This window comes from Aethalodelphis obliquidens, unplaced genomic scaffold (genome assembly GCF_003676395.1).
Source record: "Aethalodelphis obliquidens isolate GAN/ISIS:26980383/991018 unplaced genomic scaffold, ASM367639v1 scaffold52, whole genome shotgun sequence".
Classification (NCBI taxonomy): Eukaryota; Metazoa; Chordata; class Mammalia; order Artiodactyla; family Delphinidae; genus Aethalodelphis; species Aethalodelphis obliquidens.
The window spans coordinates 11,782,259-11,799,347 of NW_020837996.1; the positions used below are offsets into that span (position 1 = coordinate 11,782,259).

The 17,089-nt window shown below is 35.9% G+C and overlaps 1 long non-coding RNA gene across 1 annotated transcript; it reads left to right on the forward strand.

Moving 5' to 3' along the window:
• Positions 1 to 4,312: 4,312 nt before the first annotated feature.
• On the forward strand, positions 4,313 to 16,007 carry LOC113608260 (uncharacterized). Its single transcript, XR_003428282.1, has 3 exons — positions 4,313 to 4,323; positions 10,245 to 10,348; positions 12,075 to 16,007. It is a non-coding gene; the product is annotated as an uncharacterized LOC113608260 (long non-coding RNA).
• The last annotated feature ends 1,082 nt before the right edge of the window (positions 16,008 to 17,089 follow it).

Sequence of the window (17,089 nt, forward strand, 5' to 3'; positions counted from 1 at the left end):
TGTGCTAGGCACTGCACTGTGACGAATACTTTATAGGTTTATCAGTCAGGTCAGTCAGGAAAACAGACATTATTCTAAGTATTTTGTGAAGAGAGGAATTTAATACAGGTGATTAGTTGATTACAAAATTATTGGATGGGCTTGAAGAGTGAAGGTCAGGAAAAGTCACCGACTTTCTGTTGGCTCTAGATTTTTAGAGGATCAAGAGGTTGCTGCTTTTGCCATGTTAGGAAAAGACAACTTGTAGCATGAAGACAGGTAATGCTGAGGTGTGGGCGGGGATGGGGGTGGGAAATATCCAGAGGCCCCTGTGAAGCATTATGTATGCCAGAGGTCACATGATTACCTGCTACTACCAAAGGAAGAGTAATGTACTGTAGCTGTCTGTCTTCCAAAACTCACCTGAATTGTAGAAACTAAACTATATCTAGAATCACATTGGCAAAGGAGTCTGAGAAATATAGTTCCTAAGATTCTAGCCTCTGTTATAAAGGGAGAAGGCTAGAAGAGGGTGAAAAGTCTGCTAAATCTCTACATTTAACTCATAGCAGAATAGTTGTTGTCTCCTTTTATTCTTTAAGGATTATACATGAGGAAACCTGAGACTTGGAAATTTTAAGGAACTTGTGTAAGTAGCCCCTGGATTACATAACAGGCTGACTGACACATGTTTAGTATAGCAGAGATAACCCCTGAAAGATAAAAAGTAATGAAATAATGTGTTATTTGACATTTTAAAAAGAGGCATTGAGGCAGTAATCCAGGGACTTATATATATAATTTTATATATAATTACATATTTTTATAATTTCAGATATATAAATATATGTATATTGATATTTTCTTTCCTTTTTATTTTTGAAATATAAAACTGGTGAGGATGTGGTAAGAACATCGAGCTTAAAGTCACACAGTTAATCAGTGGGAGAAGCAGGATTTAAGGTCTCTGGAAGTCTGACTCCAGAGCCTGCTTCTTTGCAACAAAACCAACTATGTTGGGCTTCCCTGGTGGCGCAGTGGTTGAGAGTCCGCCTGCCGATGCAGGGGATGTGGGTTCGTGCCCCGGCCCGGGAGGATCCCACATTCCGCGGAGCGGAGAGGCCCGCGTACCGCAAAAAACAAAAACAAAAACAACTATGTTGAGTCACTGAGGGGAGCTTCACTTAGTATGATTATTCGTTAGTTGGCATATACTTTAATAACTTCTCCTTTGCTCGTCCTGGATCTGAAAGATATATTTTACTTACTGTCACCCTATTTTAGAAGGAAAAGAATAAAGGTTGTATTATATTTTAGACCTATTGCTTTAAGCTAGAAAGCAAACAGTCAGGGCTTGTGATCTATGAGGAAATAAAGATCCCAAAGTAAATAGTCTTGACTTTTAGGGTGAAGAGGAACCAAGAAAACAGATGAGGATGAGGGAGTGCAGGTTTCTTTGTTATATAAACCTGGCAGCCACCCAGCTCTGAAGAGAGGAAACTGAGAGGGCTGCACGTTATGATGGGAAGAGGTGGCAAGCACTGAGTGAGCAGGCAGTACCCTGGGGTTTTAATCCCAACTACCCTTGTCCCTTCTGGGAGTTAACTCAGATTGTAAGTATAATAAACAAATGTGAAACACAGAATTTCATTTAGGTGGTTGCTGAGATTTCTTTCTGCTCTGAAATTCAGACTTTGCAGTCTGTGAAGCATTATCATAGTATAAAGTTTACTCTTGCTTGCCAGGAACTGCTGACATTTTCCTTACACCTTTGAGATTTTGAAAGTTTAATAAGTTTGAAATTCATGGTCACGTGATGCAATTTTGAGGTAACTTATTTAAGCACAGATTTTTCACATTTCTAAGTATATTTTAGTCAGGCAAATTTGTCATTTTTAAACATTTCTCTATCTGTTGCATATATTTTTAGTCCCAGGAGACAACGCTCAAGTTATTTAAAGGAAAAGATTTTTGCAGATAATTGCTGAATTTGCAAGTTTATTAGATGCATGTAGCCTCAGACCGAAGAAAACTAATTAGGATCTACGTTGGAAAAATAGCTATGTCTGCTCAATATCTGATTATTTTGAAGTTCAAAGCTTCAAAGTACTTTTATTTAAACTGAACTGCTTTTGTGTTTTTCTCCATTTTAGTTTAAAAATTGATAGGCTGGAAAACCTAACTGTTTTAACCAACTCCCACTGAAGTGATTAATTTGAGGTATAGATTATTCTCATCCAAATTGAATTAATATAGTAGAAGAAATAGATCACTTTTTTGTTGATTACTTTTAATTGGTTCCAGTTTAATAAGCAAACATTACTTTAATGAAGTTTCTGGGTTTATTATGGTAGGAGGCTGTTCACTCCAGTTCCAGTATTAACTTGTCACCTTAGGGCATACCTGCTTTATATTAGTACCTTTTCTTGTCTTTTAGGAATGGACTAGAAGTTTACTGTTATCAATTGTGTCAATTCTTATCCTGGGTAGAGGATGCATGGGGTACTGCATAGAGAACTATTTGAGTCTCTGTATATGCTCAATGAGTAAGTGGATTGTGATAGAAGAACCTTTGCCTATCCCAAGAGAAGGGAGAGAATGAGAGTGTACTGGGGAAGCAATGGCTATAAGAAGTAACAGGTAGCAGTCATTCGCTGTCACTGGTGTTATACACTGGGAGAAGCATGGCCCTGGAGATAGAGGGAATTCGGCTCTAGAATCCTGAATCAGCCGCTGCACGTATTTTGTAGGACAAGACACCTCATCTCTCTGCATCTCAGCCCCCTCATGTAAGAAATAAAGGTTTGACCCTGGTGATTTTGCCAGCTCTGAGAGTCCATGATCCTCTTTTGTTCAGTTGATTTGACAATTGACCACTGTCCATTCAGTCTTTGGCAGTTCATTTCAAGCCCATCTTTTTGAAAGTTTTGGTTAGAAAATAAGAACAAGCCTTCCTAGGAATCGAGAGTCATTCAGGGAGACAGTCTTATTCTTTAATAATACCAATTCTGTCCACTTCAGGTTTGTCCTGCAACTTTTTACTTGAGTCCTTTATTTTTTTCAGAAGTCCTGCTTCTTGGAATTTGCTAAAAAGTTGCTCTATTCTTGTAATATTCTTACATATTGAGAAAAATGTCCATCTTTCCCGTGTATAAGTTTTTAAGGTGCTTAACCACGTAATACTTGGAGGTACATATTCATAGGATGCTATTTTTCTTTTTAGAAACTCATAAATGTAAAAATATTCAATTTGATTCATACATTCTTTAAATTCTTTTTATTTCTTATGATAGATGTTTATATTTAATAAACTTTTACATTTTATAGTAGTTTTAGACTTACACAAAAGTTGTGAAGATAGTACAGAGAGTTCCCATAATACCTCATACTTGGTTTCCCCTATTATTAATATATACATTAGTATGATACATTTAGCCCAACTGATGGACCAGCATTGATACATTCTTACCAACTAAAGTCCAGATTTTACTCGATTTCTTTAGTTTTTGTCGTTTAATGTCTTTTTTCTGTTCCAGGATCCCATCCAAGATACCACATTACATTTACACGTCATGGTTCCTTAGGCTCCTCTTGTTTGTGACAGCTTCTTAGACTTCCCTTGTATTTGATGACCTTGATAGTTTGAGGAGTACTGTTCATGTATTTTGCAGAATATTCTCCAGGTCAGATTGAGATTTCTATATTTTCCCTCTGTTTATTTATTCAATCAGTTATTTAGATTAGTATGGATTTATGAGTATTTTATACTTTGGGTTATAATCTAATACAACTTTATTATTTGCTGCTCAAATTGTTCCAGCTTTGGCCTTTGGGAGCTCTTGCGGTTGATTTCTGTACCATTTTGACATACCCTTACCAATTTTGGCTTTTTTTTTTTTTTTTAGCAGTACGTGGGCCTCTCACCGTTGTGGCCTCTCCTGTTGCAGAGCACAGGCTCCAGACATGCAGGCTCAGCGGCCATGGCTCATGGGCCCAGCCGCTCCACAGCATGTGGGATCTTCCCGGACCGGGGCACGAACCTGCGTCCCCTGCATCGGCAGGCAGACTCTCAACCACCGTGCCACCAGGGAAGCCCTTGGCTTATTTTTAAAATTACTCTGTACAAGATATTCCATGCTCATCTTGAATAATTACTTCCCAAGTCCTAGAATCAGACATTTCTCCAGGTAGTTTTGGATTCTTTTATTGAGCATGGTATTAGAAATCAAAATTTGGGCTTTAGGTGTGTTAGCTGCTATTGGCATGTTGTTTCTCTTAGGCCTCACAACTGACAGAACAAGGAAGTATATGTAAGTATATAAACCTGTGCATATACACATATCTGTAAGTATTCCTATACATTTCCATCTATATTTATATTAAGCTAAACATGAGTTTATACTGATGTCTCCCATTCTAATTCATTACCACAAGGGTCATTCTAGTCTTGTCCCCTTGCTTGTCTATAATTTCCTCTCAAATAGTGAAAAACCTGCTCCCACCACCCACCATCCATTTACTTCATTGTTCAATTCCAGTATACATATATAGTTGTTTAGAATTGTTAATCTAAGCCCCTGTGGCAAAAAATGTTGTCAACTAGAGTACTGCTTATGTAAAAAAATTTTTTTTGCCTTTTCTTTTGCCGTAGGCTGCACTTTATATTTGAATACTTTTTTTAAAATTGAGGTATTATAATTATAATTGACGTATAACATAAGTTGCAGGTATAAAGCATAATGATTTGATACTTGTATATATGGCAGAATGATCACCACAGTAAGTCTAGTTAACATCCATCACCATCACCATACATAGTTACAATTGGTTTTCTTGTGATCAAGATTTTTAAGATCTACTCTCAGCAACTTTCAAATATGCAACACAGTATTATTAACTATAATCCTCATGATGTACATTACATCTCCATGACATTTATTTTGACCCCCTTTGCCCACTTACCTATCTCCTACCCCCCACTTCTGGCAAGTATCTATGAACTAGTTTTTGTTTGTTCATTTGTTGTTTTTTAAAATTTCACATATTAAATAAGATCACATGGTATTTGTCTTTCTCTTTCTGACTCATTTAACTTAGCGCAATGCTCTTAAGTTCCATCCATGTTGTTGCAAATGGTAGCCTTCATTTTTTTCCTGGCTGAATAGTATTCCATTGTGTGTGTGTAGTATAATATATGTATATACATGTACATATGTATATATATACATACATACATATATATGTGTATGTATATATATATATATATAAAATAATCATGTCATCTTTATCCATTCATTCATTGATGGACACTTAGGTTATTTTCATATCTTGGCTATTGTAAAAAATGCTGCAGTAAACATTAGGGTGCATATATTTTTTTGAATTAGTGCTTTTGTTTTCTTCAGTTAAATACCCAGGAGTGGAATTTCTGGATCATATGGTAGTTCTATTTTTAATTTTTTCAAGAACCCCCATACTGTTTTCCATAATGGCTGCACCAATTTACATTCCTTCCAACAGTGTACAAGGGCTCCTTTTTCTCTACATCCTTACCAACAGTTGCTATTTCTTGTCTTTTTGATAATGGTCATTTTATCAGGTGTGAGGTAGTATCTCATTGTGGTTTTGTTTTGCACTTCCCTGTTGATTAATGATGTTGAACAACTTTTCATGTACCTGTTGGCTATTTGTGTATCTTCTTTGGAAATATGTCTATTCAAGTCCTCTGCCCATTTTAAAATCAGAATTTTTTCTTTGCTATTGAGTTATATGAGTTCCTTATACATTTTGGATATTAACCCCTTATCAAATATATGGTTTGCATACATGTGCTCCATTCCATAGGTTGCCTTTTCATTTTGTTGATTGTTTCTTTTGCTGTGCAGAAGCTGTTTAATTTGATATAATCCCACTTGGTGATTTTGCTTTTGTTGCTTGTGCTTTTAGTTTCACATCCAAAAATATCATTGCCAAGACCTATGGCAAGGAGCATTTCGCTGTATTTTCTACCAGGAATTTTACCAGTTCAGACCTTACATTTAAGTCTTTAATGCATTGCATTTTTGTGAATGGTGTAATATAGGGGTCCAGTTTCATTCTCTTGCATGTGACTATCCATTTTTTTCCAACATAATTTATCGAAGAGACTATTCTTTCCCCATCGAGTATTCTTGCCTCCCTTGTCAAAAATTATATGAGCACATGTGCAAGGGTTTCAATCTGCACCCTTGATTCTATTCCATTGGTCTATGTGTCTATTTTTATTCCAGTATCATACTGTTTTGATTACTATAGCTTTATAATATAGTTTGAAATCAGGAAGTATCGTGCCTCTAGCTTTGTTTTTTCTCAAGATTACTTTGGCTGTACAGGGTCATTTGTGGTTACATACAATTTTAGAGTTGTTTTTTCCATATCTGTGAAAAATGCTATTGGAAACTTGTTAGGGATTGCACTGAATCTGTAGATTGCTTTGGGTAGTATGGACATTTTAACAATGTTAGTTAGTTCTGACCTACGAAAACAGGATCTCTCTCCATTTATTTGTGGCTTCTTTAATTTCTTCATGAATGTATTATAGTTTTCAGTGTCTAGATCTTTCACTTCCTTGGTTAAATTTATTTCTAAGTTTTCATTGTTTTTGACTTTGTTGTAAATGGGATTGTTTTCTTTATCTTTTTTTCAGATAGTTCATTGTTAGTATATACCAATGCAATTGATTTTTGTATGTTGATTTTCTATCCTGAAACTTTACTGAATTTGTTTACCAGGTCTAACAGTTTTTTTGGTAGTTTCTTTAGCATTTTCTATATACAAGATCATGTCGTTAGCAAACTAAGACAATTTATTTCTTCCTCTCCAGTTTGGATGCCTTTTGCCTTTTATTCTTTTTCTTGCCTAATTGCTCTGGCTAGGACTTTCTGTACTATGTTGAATAGGATGAGTGAGAGTAGGCACCCTTATCTTGCTCCTGATATTAGAGCAAAAGCTTTCAACCTTTCCCTGTTGAGTATGATGTTAGCTGTGGGCTTATCATATAATGACCTTTATTATGTTGAGGTACATTCCTTCTATACCTAATTTGCTGAGAGTTTTTATCATGAAATGATGAATTTTGTCAGATGCTTTCTCTGCATCTATTGAGATCATATGATGTTAATCTTTCATTTTATTAATGTGGTGTATCACATTTATTGATTTTTGTATGTTGAGCCACCCTTTCATCTCACGGATAAATCCCACTTGATCATGGCATAAAATTCTTTTATTTGTTTTATTTTAATAAATTTATTAATTAATTTATTTTTGGCTGCATTGGGTCTTCGTGGCTGCACGTGGGCTTTTCTCTAGTTGCGGAGAGCAGGGGCTACTCTTTGTTGCGGTGCGCGGGCTTCTCATTGAAGTGGCTTCTCTTCTTGTGGAACATGGGCTCTAGGTGTGTGGGCTTCGGTAGTTGTGGCACGTGGGCTCAGTAGTTGTGGCTCGCGGGCTCTAGAGCACAGGCTCAGTAGTTGTGGTGTGTGGACTTAGTTGCTCTGCGTCATGTGGGATCTTCCTGGGCCAGGGCTCGAAACTGTGTTCCCTGCATTGGCAGGCAGATTCTTAACCAATGTGCCACCATGGAAGTCCTAAAATTCTTTTAATGTGATGTTGAATTTGGTTACCTAGTATTTTTTGGAGAATTTTTGCATCTATATTCATTAGGCGTATTGGCCTGTAGTTTTCTTTTCTTGTAGTATCCATATCTGTCTTTTTTTTTTTTTTTTTGCAGTACGTGGGCCTCTCACTGTCTTGGCCTCTTCTGTTGTGGAGCACAGGCTCTGGACATGCAGGCCCAGCGGCCATGGCCCACGGGCCCAGCTGCTCCGCGGCATGTGGAATCCTCCCAGACCGGGGTACAAACCCGTGTCCCCTGCATCGGCAGGCGGACCCTCAACCACTGTGCCACCAGGGAAGCCCCATATCTGTTTTTGGTATAAAGTAATGCTAGCCTAAAAAACTGAGATTGGAAATGTTGCCTACTCTTCAATTTTTTGGAAGAGTTTGAGAATGATTGGCATTCATTCTTATTTAAATGTTTGGTAGAACTTATCGGGGAAACCATCTGGTCCTGGGATATTCCTTGTTGGGAGGTTTTTGATTACTGCTTCAATCTCTTTACTGGTTACTGACCTGTCAGATTTTCTATTTCTTCATGGTTCAGGGTTAGTAGGTTGTTTGTTACTAAAAATTTAATTAATTTCTTCTAGGTTGTCCAATTTGTTGGCATATAATCATTCATAGTAGTCTCTTATGATCCTTTGTGTTTTATCAGTTGTACTGTTGCCTTTTTCATTTATAATTTTACTTGTTTGAGTACTCATTTTTTTCTTGGTGAGACTAGCTAAAGGTTTGTCAAATTTGTTTATTTTTTCAAAGAATCAGCTCTTAGTTTCATTGATCATTTCTTAGTTTCATTGATCGTTTCTGTGTTTTTCATTCTCTATTTCATTTATTTTTGTTCTGATCTTTTTTTATGTCCTCCTTCTTCTAACTTTGAGCTTAGTTTATTCTTCTTTAGCTAGTTTCTTAAGGTGTAAAGTTAGGTTGTTTGAGATCTTTCTTTTTTCTTAATGTAGGCATTTATTGCTATAAACGTCCCTTTTAGCACTGCTTTTGCTGCATCCCATAAGGTTTAGTATATTTTTTCATTTTTATCCATTTCAAGGTATTCTTTTGATTTCCCTTTTGATTTCTTGTGACCCATTGGTTGTTCAGTGGCATCTTGTTTAATTTCCACATTTTAATAAATTTTCCTATTTTTCCCCTGTTATTGATTTCTAGTTTCATTCCATTGTGGTCAGAAAATATATTTGGTATAATTTCAGTCTTTTTAAATTTTTTGATATTTGTTTTGTTACCTAACATATGACCTATCCTGGATAATATGCCATGTGTGTTTGAGAAAACTGTATTTTGCTGCTCTTGGATGGAATGTCTGTATATATTTGTCGGGTCTGTTTTGTCTAAAGTATAGTTCAAATTTAATGTTTCCTTATTGATTTTCTGTCTGGATTAATCTATCCATTTTTGAAGTGGGATGTTGAAGTAACCTACTATTATTATTATATTATTGTCTATTACTCCTTCAGATCTGTTAATATTTGCTTAATATATTTAAGTGCTCTGATGTTGGATGCATATATACTTACAATTGTTATATTATCTTAATGAATTGACCCTTTATCATTATATAATGACCTTCTTTGTCTCTTGTTACTATTTTTTACTTGAAGTCTATTAATTTTGTCTGCTATAAGTATAGCTACCCCGCTCTCTTTTGGTATCCATTTGTGTGGGATAACATTTTCCATCCCTTCACTTTGAGCTTATGTGTGTCCTTGAAGCTGAAGTAAGTCTCTTGTGGGCAGCATATGGTTGGGTCTTATTTTGTCTCCATTCAGTCATTTACATTTAAAGTAATTATTGATATGTAAGTACTTACTGTTGCCATCTCATTAATTGTTTTCTTGCTGTTTTGTAATTCCTTTATTCCTTTGTTCCTCTCTTGCTGTCTTCCTTTGTAAATTAATTATTTTCCATGGCAGTATATTTTAATGTCTTTCTCTATCTTGCATGTATTTACTAGAGGTTTTTGCTTTGTGGTTACCCTGAGGCTTACCTCAAATATCTTATAGTTATAACGGTCTGTTTTAAGCTGATAACAGCTAAACTTCAATTGCATATGAAAAGTCTACTGTTTCATTTCCCCCTCCACATTTTATATTTTTGATGTTACACTTTACATCTTTTTATATTGTGTATCCATTAATAAGTTATTGTAACTATAGCTATTTTTATTACTTTTGTTCTTAAACCTTTATATTAGTGTTAAGTGGTTAATATACCACCATATTACAGTATTAGTGTATTCTGAATTTGATTATATATTGCCTTCACTAGTGTGCTATTTATTTTCATAAGTTTTCATGTTACTAGTTGGTATCCTTTCATTTCATCTTCAAGAATTGCTTTCAGTGTTTCTTGTGAGGTAGCGGTTAGGAAATTCTTTATCTCATCTTCATTTCTGAAGGATAACTTCGCTGGGTATTCTCGGGATGGCAGTTTTTTTTCTTTCACCACTTTGAATATATCTTCCCATTCTTTCTTGGTCTGTAATGTCTCTGCTGAGAAATCTGCTAATAACCTTATGGAGGTTACCTTGTATGAAAGAAATTTGATTTTTCTTGCTGCTTTTTAAACTCTCTTTTTGACTTTGATTTTAGGCAATTTTCTTATGCTGTGTCTTGGAGAAGATTATTTTGAATTGAAGTTTTAACATGACCTATGTTCATGCTCCATGAACTTGAATATCCGAATCTCTCCTCAGGTTTGGGAAGCTTTCAGCCATTATTTCTTTCTTATCCTTTTCTCTCTTCTCATTTCCCCCTCCCTGCCTGAGATAAAAATGCAATAGTATTTTGGTAAGTCTGTAACTTTTTATATTTTAAAGGTACCTCATAGGATGTCACTTCCTGTATCACATTATGATTATTTTTGTTTACATATCTGTATTATTTCCTGCTGGGCTATAAGCTGTTCCTGAGCTGGAAATAAATTGTCATCTCTCTAGTGCCTGATGTGATGTTTGTGTTATACGTAGTGCTAATTAAATGTTTGAATCAATGAATCTTTGAGTTTTATGCGAGCAGAGCAATGCCGTCATAGTGAACTAGGCTTACAGAGCTGGGTTGCCTTCAAACAGGAAGTTAAACTGCCTTTTGGGTGTTTACATGCAACATTTAACCTGATACATAGTGGTGTGATGTCCAGGGTAGGGTCTCTGGAATCAGAATGTCTAGCAATGAATCTTGGCTCTACCACTTACAAGTTGTGACCTTGGGAAGGTTATTTAACTTCTTTATCCCTCAGTTTCCTTATCTGTAAAATGTGGGTAATAATAAAATCAAGCTCATAGCGTTCCTGTGGGTTGAATGAGGACATACTTGTAAAAGGACATGGACTATATATAACTGCTTTAAAAAGGTCAGCATTATTACCATTGAATAATTTTAATATAATTTTATTCTTAATTGGCATATTTAAAATATTCCTTCCCCTTTTCCTTTCCTTCTACTAGAATATTTTTAACCTTAGTTCTCAGCCTTAATTTCTATAGATTTGATTATTTTTCTCCTAATATTTGTGTGTGTATGTCTTTTCCCTCAGCAGTGAGCAGAATCATTGTTTCTCAGAGAGCACACTCTTAGCTTGGATCTTGGCTTGAGAAGTAATTATTTTGTCATTACCTCCCATTGCTCTGAATTTGCCATCTGTTGGCAACATCACTGAAATGATCCAAGTCTTCTGTAATCTGGCAGTAGTTAATTAATTAATTATTATTATTATTTTTTGCTTTAATGCCAGCTTAAGTTCTGTCTCTCAGATGGGGAATTTGGCTAATATTAGAAGTAAGCCTGACTATTTGGCGTTTATATAGAACATCTATAGTTTGCAATTTGGAAAGACAGCTATTTTACTTTTTAAAATCCTATTAAATATGAGAGGAAAGAATAACTTGAAAAGAAAAGAATGGCAGAAAGTTGTTTTAATTTTGGTTTATGCTATTATTTGTATTAACTCAGAACTATGCAAAGAATGGCCCATCTTTGTAATTTCTACATTGGGTATGGCAGTGGTCTTTGAACACTGAGATGTTTTAAAGATAATCTGTGCCTTAGAAACTTTATCATGCAGACCATCTAGTTTCAGATTCTAAGCCAATTTCCCCATAGGTCTTCCAATTGCTCGATGTTCTTTTACAACTGTCATTCTCAAGAGCTATTCATCAGGCTGAGTTTGCATCCCCGGAATCACTGTTCCTTGGGGTCTTCCATGTCACATGAGGAATGTCTTTACCACTGCCACATCCGTCTTTCTTTTGCACATTTGTATTTATCTTTCATGTGGATCTATTCCAAACCTCCCATAAATCTTAGTAGAGTGCCTCTTAGCCTCTGAATTCTCTTTATCGTCATGGAAGCATATTCTTGAAAGGATTCCAGGAGGGCAGTTATAATGAGTGATCCTCTCATTTTTCTCATTCTTTCTTTCAGACCTGCCAGAGAAATTGCTTATTTCACAGAAGGATGGTGCTGGCTGAAAGACATTCTTGAAATGGAGGGATTACTGCCTTCCACAGGTTCCCCTGAAGATGTATTTTATTTGCATTTTAATTCTTAGAGCTAAAAGGCACGAGCATGAACTATTGAGGATATTAACTCTGAAACTTTGTCTGCATTGTTTCTGTTTGCATGCTGTATAGTGTGTTACATAGGAATCTATCAACAAAAATATATACTCCTGGCTATAAATTAGGTTTGACTATTCATTTGATAAAAGCTACACCTATCCTTTTGATAATAAATAAATAAATACACAATAGATTGATAATGTCTAGTGTTGGTGAAAGTATGGGGAAGCAGTTACAGTCATTCTTACATATAGTGGTGACTGCTGCAACATTTTGGGAAGGTAATCTGGACAGCATGTAGCAATATTTTAAAATCCTTTTTTTCTTTTAGGAATTCATTTAATGACAACCTATTGAGCACAGACTATGGAGCAGCAACCATTCTAGTTACTGGGGATATGGCAGTGGCAAAATGAAGTCCTTAACCTCATGGATCATGCTTTTATTTGGAGTGGGAATGGAGACAGAAAATAAACAAACAACTAAGTACAAAGTATGTCAGATGGGGACTAATGCTCTGGACAAAATAAAGTAGGGTAAGGGGGAATAAGAATACCTGCTTCTTTTGGGGAGGCGTGTCATTTATTTTATATAAAGTGGTCATGAAAGGCCCCACTGAGAAAGTGACAGTTGAGTAGTAATTTGAAGGAAGTGAGAGAAATAAGGACATCTGGAGACCTGAGCAACAGAGTTCCTAGTAGGGGCAACAGTGAATATAAGAAATTCTAAGGTGGAGGCTTCTTATTGGATCAATGGACTAGTGCTGAGGCCAGTGTGTCTTTTGTAAACATTGATAATGGCATTTCATTATTCAAATTTCTGAAATGTTTCTGTTTTCAAATCTATCAGCCTCTTTCTTTACAGTTTTGAACTTCGAAAATATGTTTAGAATGACCTTCCATGTGCTCACAATTATGAAAAAAAATACGGTTGGCCCTCTGTATCTGCAGGTTCTGTATCCATGGATTCGACCAACTGTGGATTAAAAATGTATTGTAAAAAAATTCCAGAAAGTTCCAAAAGCGAAACTTGAGTTTGTACCATGCCTGCAGCTATTTACATAGCATTTTACAACTATTTACATAGCATTTACATTGCAATAGGTATTATAAGTAATTTAGAGATGATTTAAAGTATATGGGAGTTGTGCGTAGGTTATGTATGAAAATGCTATGCCATTTTATATGCGGGGCTTGAGCACCGTCCAATTTTGGTATCTGTGGGGGATCCTGGAACCAATCCCCCATACATACTGAAGGATGACTGTAGTTTTTTCTTTTAAACTCTACTGATAAGTGTGTTCACACTTAGAACTTTTTGAAACTAGATGTTAACTATGAAAATGATCATGCAGTGATTGTACATCACTACAGTATGTATCCTAAAATCATCTATGTTTATGTTGACAGATTCTTTGCTTGATTGACCAAACTTTAGTTAGGGTCCTGAACCTTCTCCTGGACTCACCTGTATACTTCCTTGTAAAATCCAGTTTTAGCAAGAACCCTGCCAAGTCAGTTTAGCAAGAGACCCCCATCCTCAATATCTGATCACCCTCTATATCTGATCAGGTTCTTCATCCTTCACCACCCCCAGATGATGCCTAATTACCCTGGCCTATCTTCAGCAAAGAACCCTGTTAGGTCAGTTTAGGTGAAATTCTCCTTATCCCTGGTGTTCCCCTTAATAATTTTCCATCCACTACCCTCCCTCCCCTTCCACTCCTGGGCTGTATATTCCCACTTGCCCTGTATTTGCAATTAATCCAGGTTTGGTACTGAGTCACTTTTACCTTATTGCGATAGTCCTGAGTAAAACTTGTTTTTGCTGCTTTAACTACTGCCCAGCTCTGGTTTTTATTCGAGAATGTTTAGTCTGCAGTGGAGCATCTGAGTCAGTCTAGAGTTTTGTAGGTTTCTTAATATTAGGAAGATCATTAGCTATTATAAAGTTAGAAATCTTTGTGTGAGTAGGTGACTATGTTTTTCTTTTTGTATTAGTATGAATAAGCATTTAATATGGTTATAATAGCATATAACTCAATGTCTTTTTTTGAGAAAATACTAATCATGAATTATTATGATGGATCAGTGTTGGATGATATTATTTTCTGTGGTTACCTTAAATATATAGTTAAAAATGCCTGTCAATGCAAAAGATCAAATTTGACTATACTCTACCCAGTGATGAATGGCAAATATGCTGAAAACTTAGGTTAACCCAGAATTATTTACTTTCTTCAAGATTCCAGTTATTAAAACTTGCAAATACAACACTAGATTAAACTTTCATTTTTTGTTTCTGGCTTGGTCTAGGTACACATGGAGTCCTCCTTTTGGAATGTAAGTCTTATGTATGACTTGCTTTGAGGAAGAGATGCTCGTTAGTATTAAAATTTGTATATGAACAGTTAAATGTTATACTATTGATGGGTTATATATCTTTTATTGTTACTAATTATATTGCCCTTAGAACCTTTGAAAAATCTGTTGATAACTTCCATTTCTAACAGGAATCATGTTATTCATAGGGCCTCAGCTAAAGGGATACTAATATATATATTAGAGGTGCATTCAGTGTTGGAATTGTGTGACCTCTTATACCATAATCATTAAAACCCAGGACTTCTTCATATACTGCCTTAAACGGGATTCTGGGATCCTTCTATGTATACTGGTCTAATTTCCTCAATGACATTAGAAGTTCCTTGAGGAGATTACACGTGGGAAAATAGCACAACAAGTTTTTAAGTGAAGTAGGGAGGTAAACATTACAATTTTGACCCATAATTTCAGAGTAAAATATGATCATTATCAGCTAGCAGTCATGTTTTTCCATTTCTGGTCAAATTAGGTGTCCACTGTTTCTCTAACATTTGCAGAAAATTGGTTCAATAGTCTGTACATGAATTATTCCCCTTTCTGGTATGAATAAACATGCAATGGAAAATATTAATTAAAGCAAGTCTGGTTATTCAAACAATGCATTATTTAGGAAAGATCTCTAATATTTAATGCTAATTTTCTTTCTTGTATGTCAACAATCTCCATGATTTTTTGTTGTTTAAATTTATAAGTGATTAATCAAAAGCACAAATAGATATAGGAATCTTAAGATCTAATATCCTCATTCATAACAACTCTTTAGTAGTGGTCCCTAAAAGATATCAAATACTTATTGTTTTACAAAGCCTGGTGGTAACATTCTCTGTGTTGCCTAAGGGTAGCAGTTCTTCAACTGAATGTTTTTACTATGACATTTTTTATTTCTTGTTGTGATGTACATTAAGGTTAATATAACTTGTGTTCTTAAAGCGATTCCTTCAAAAGGAAATGTCGTGAGCTAGAAGTTCATCTTCAAACCCAATGGCAAGGACAGCTCTTTAAAGTGATTTTAATGAATTATCAATTTTATGCTGATACACTACAGTGCCTATAAATACCTACATATTTTCTGGGAATGCATGCATGAAACTATACACACGTTGTCCTTTGTTAGAATGCAAAGCATTGATGTCTGTCTTTAAAAACTATTTTCAATTTCATTTGGAGATGGCCAAGTTTTAATTAAATAAAAATGTCAGGAATAATGAATAAAGATGGAAAAATGAGATAAAAATTCATCAACCTGGCAGACCTTGCTGATTTGGCATTAAAGAAGTTGTATTTAAGATCTAATTTTAACAACATTCTTCAATAATGTGACACAGTAAAGGAATATTCTTCACGGACTACTTTACTTCTAATTTGCTAAATAATGCATTTCTAATTGCTAAAATAATAGTCAGTGAAGGGACTTCCCTGGTGACGCAGTGGTTAAGAATCCGCCTGCCAATGCAGGGGACACGGGTTCTAGCCTTGGTCCGGGAAGATCCCACATGCCGCAGAGCAACTAAGCCCGTGCGCCACAACTACTGAGCTCTAAAGCCCACGAGCCACAACTACTGAAGCCCACGTGCCACAACTACTGAAGACCGTGTGCCACAACTACTGAAGCCTGCGTACCTGGAACCCATGCCCCGCAACAAGAGAAGCCTCTGCAATGAGAAGCCCTCACACCGCAACGAAGAGTAGCCCCCGCTTACCGCAACTAGAGAAAGCCCGTGAGCAGCAACAAAGACCCAACGGAGCCAAAAAAAAAAAAAGGTCATTAAATTGTTAAATTGCATTATATTACTGAAGTACAACATATATTTAAAATATAGCTTTTTAACTGAATACTTAAAATTTTTGACTCACAGTAATTGTGGTGGTTTTAAAATGTGTCCCCCAAACCTTTGGCACGCCTGTCTATAAAATGTGGAGCCTAATTTCCCTCCTCTTGACTATGGGCTGTACTTGGTGACTTTCCTCTAATGAATCAAATGTGGTGGAAGTCATGGTGTGTCACTTTCAAGGGTGGTTGTAAAATATACTGAAGCTTCTGTCTTTCTTTTGAATCACTTGCTTTGGTGGAAGTCGGCTGTCTTGTGAGGACACTCAAGCAGCCCTAAGGAGAGATCCTTGTAATGAGGAACTGAGTCCTTCTGCCAAGAAACAGTACTGACTTGCCAGCTACTTGAATGAACCACCTTGGGAGGAAATCCTCCAGCCCATTCAAACCTTCAGAAAACTGAGCCGTGGCCAACATCATGGCTGCAACCTCCTGTGACACTCCAATCCAGGATCACTGGGCTAAGTAGTTCTTACATTTCAATCCATAGAAACTGGGAGGTGATGCATATTTTTTGCTCTTTTAAGCCACTAAGTTTTAAGGTAATTTGTTAGCCTTAACCCTTTAATACTTTGAAATCAGCCTGATAGAGTTTTTGGTTTAACTAGAGTGTCTATAAAGCTGTATTTCAGGATGCTTTTCTTCCAGTAGTTTTAAATTATCCTC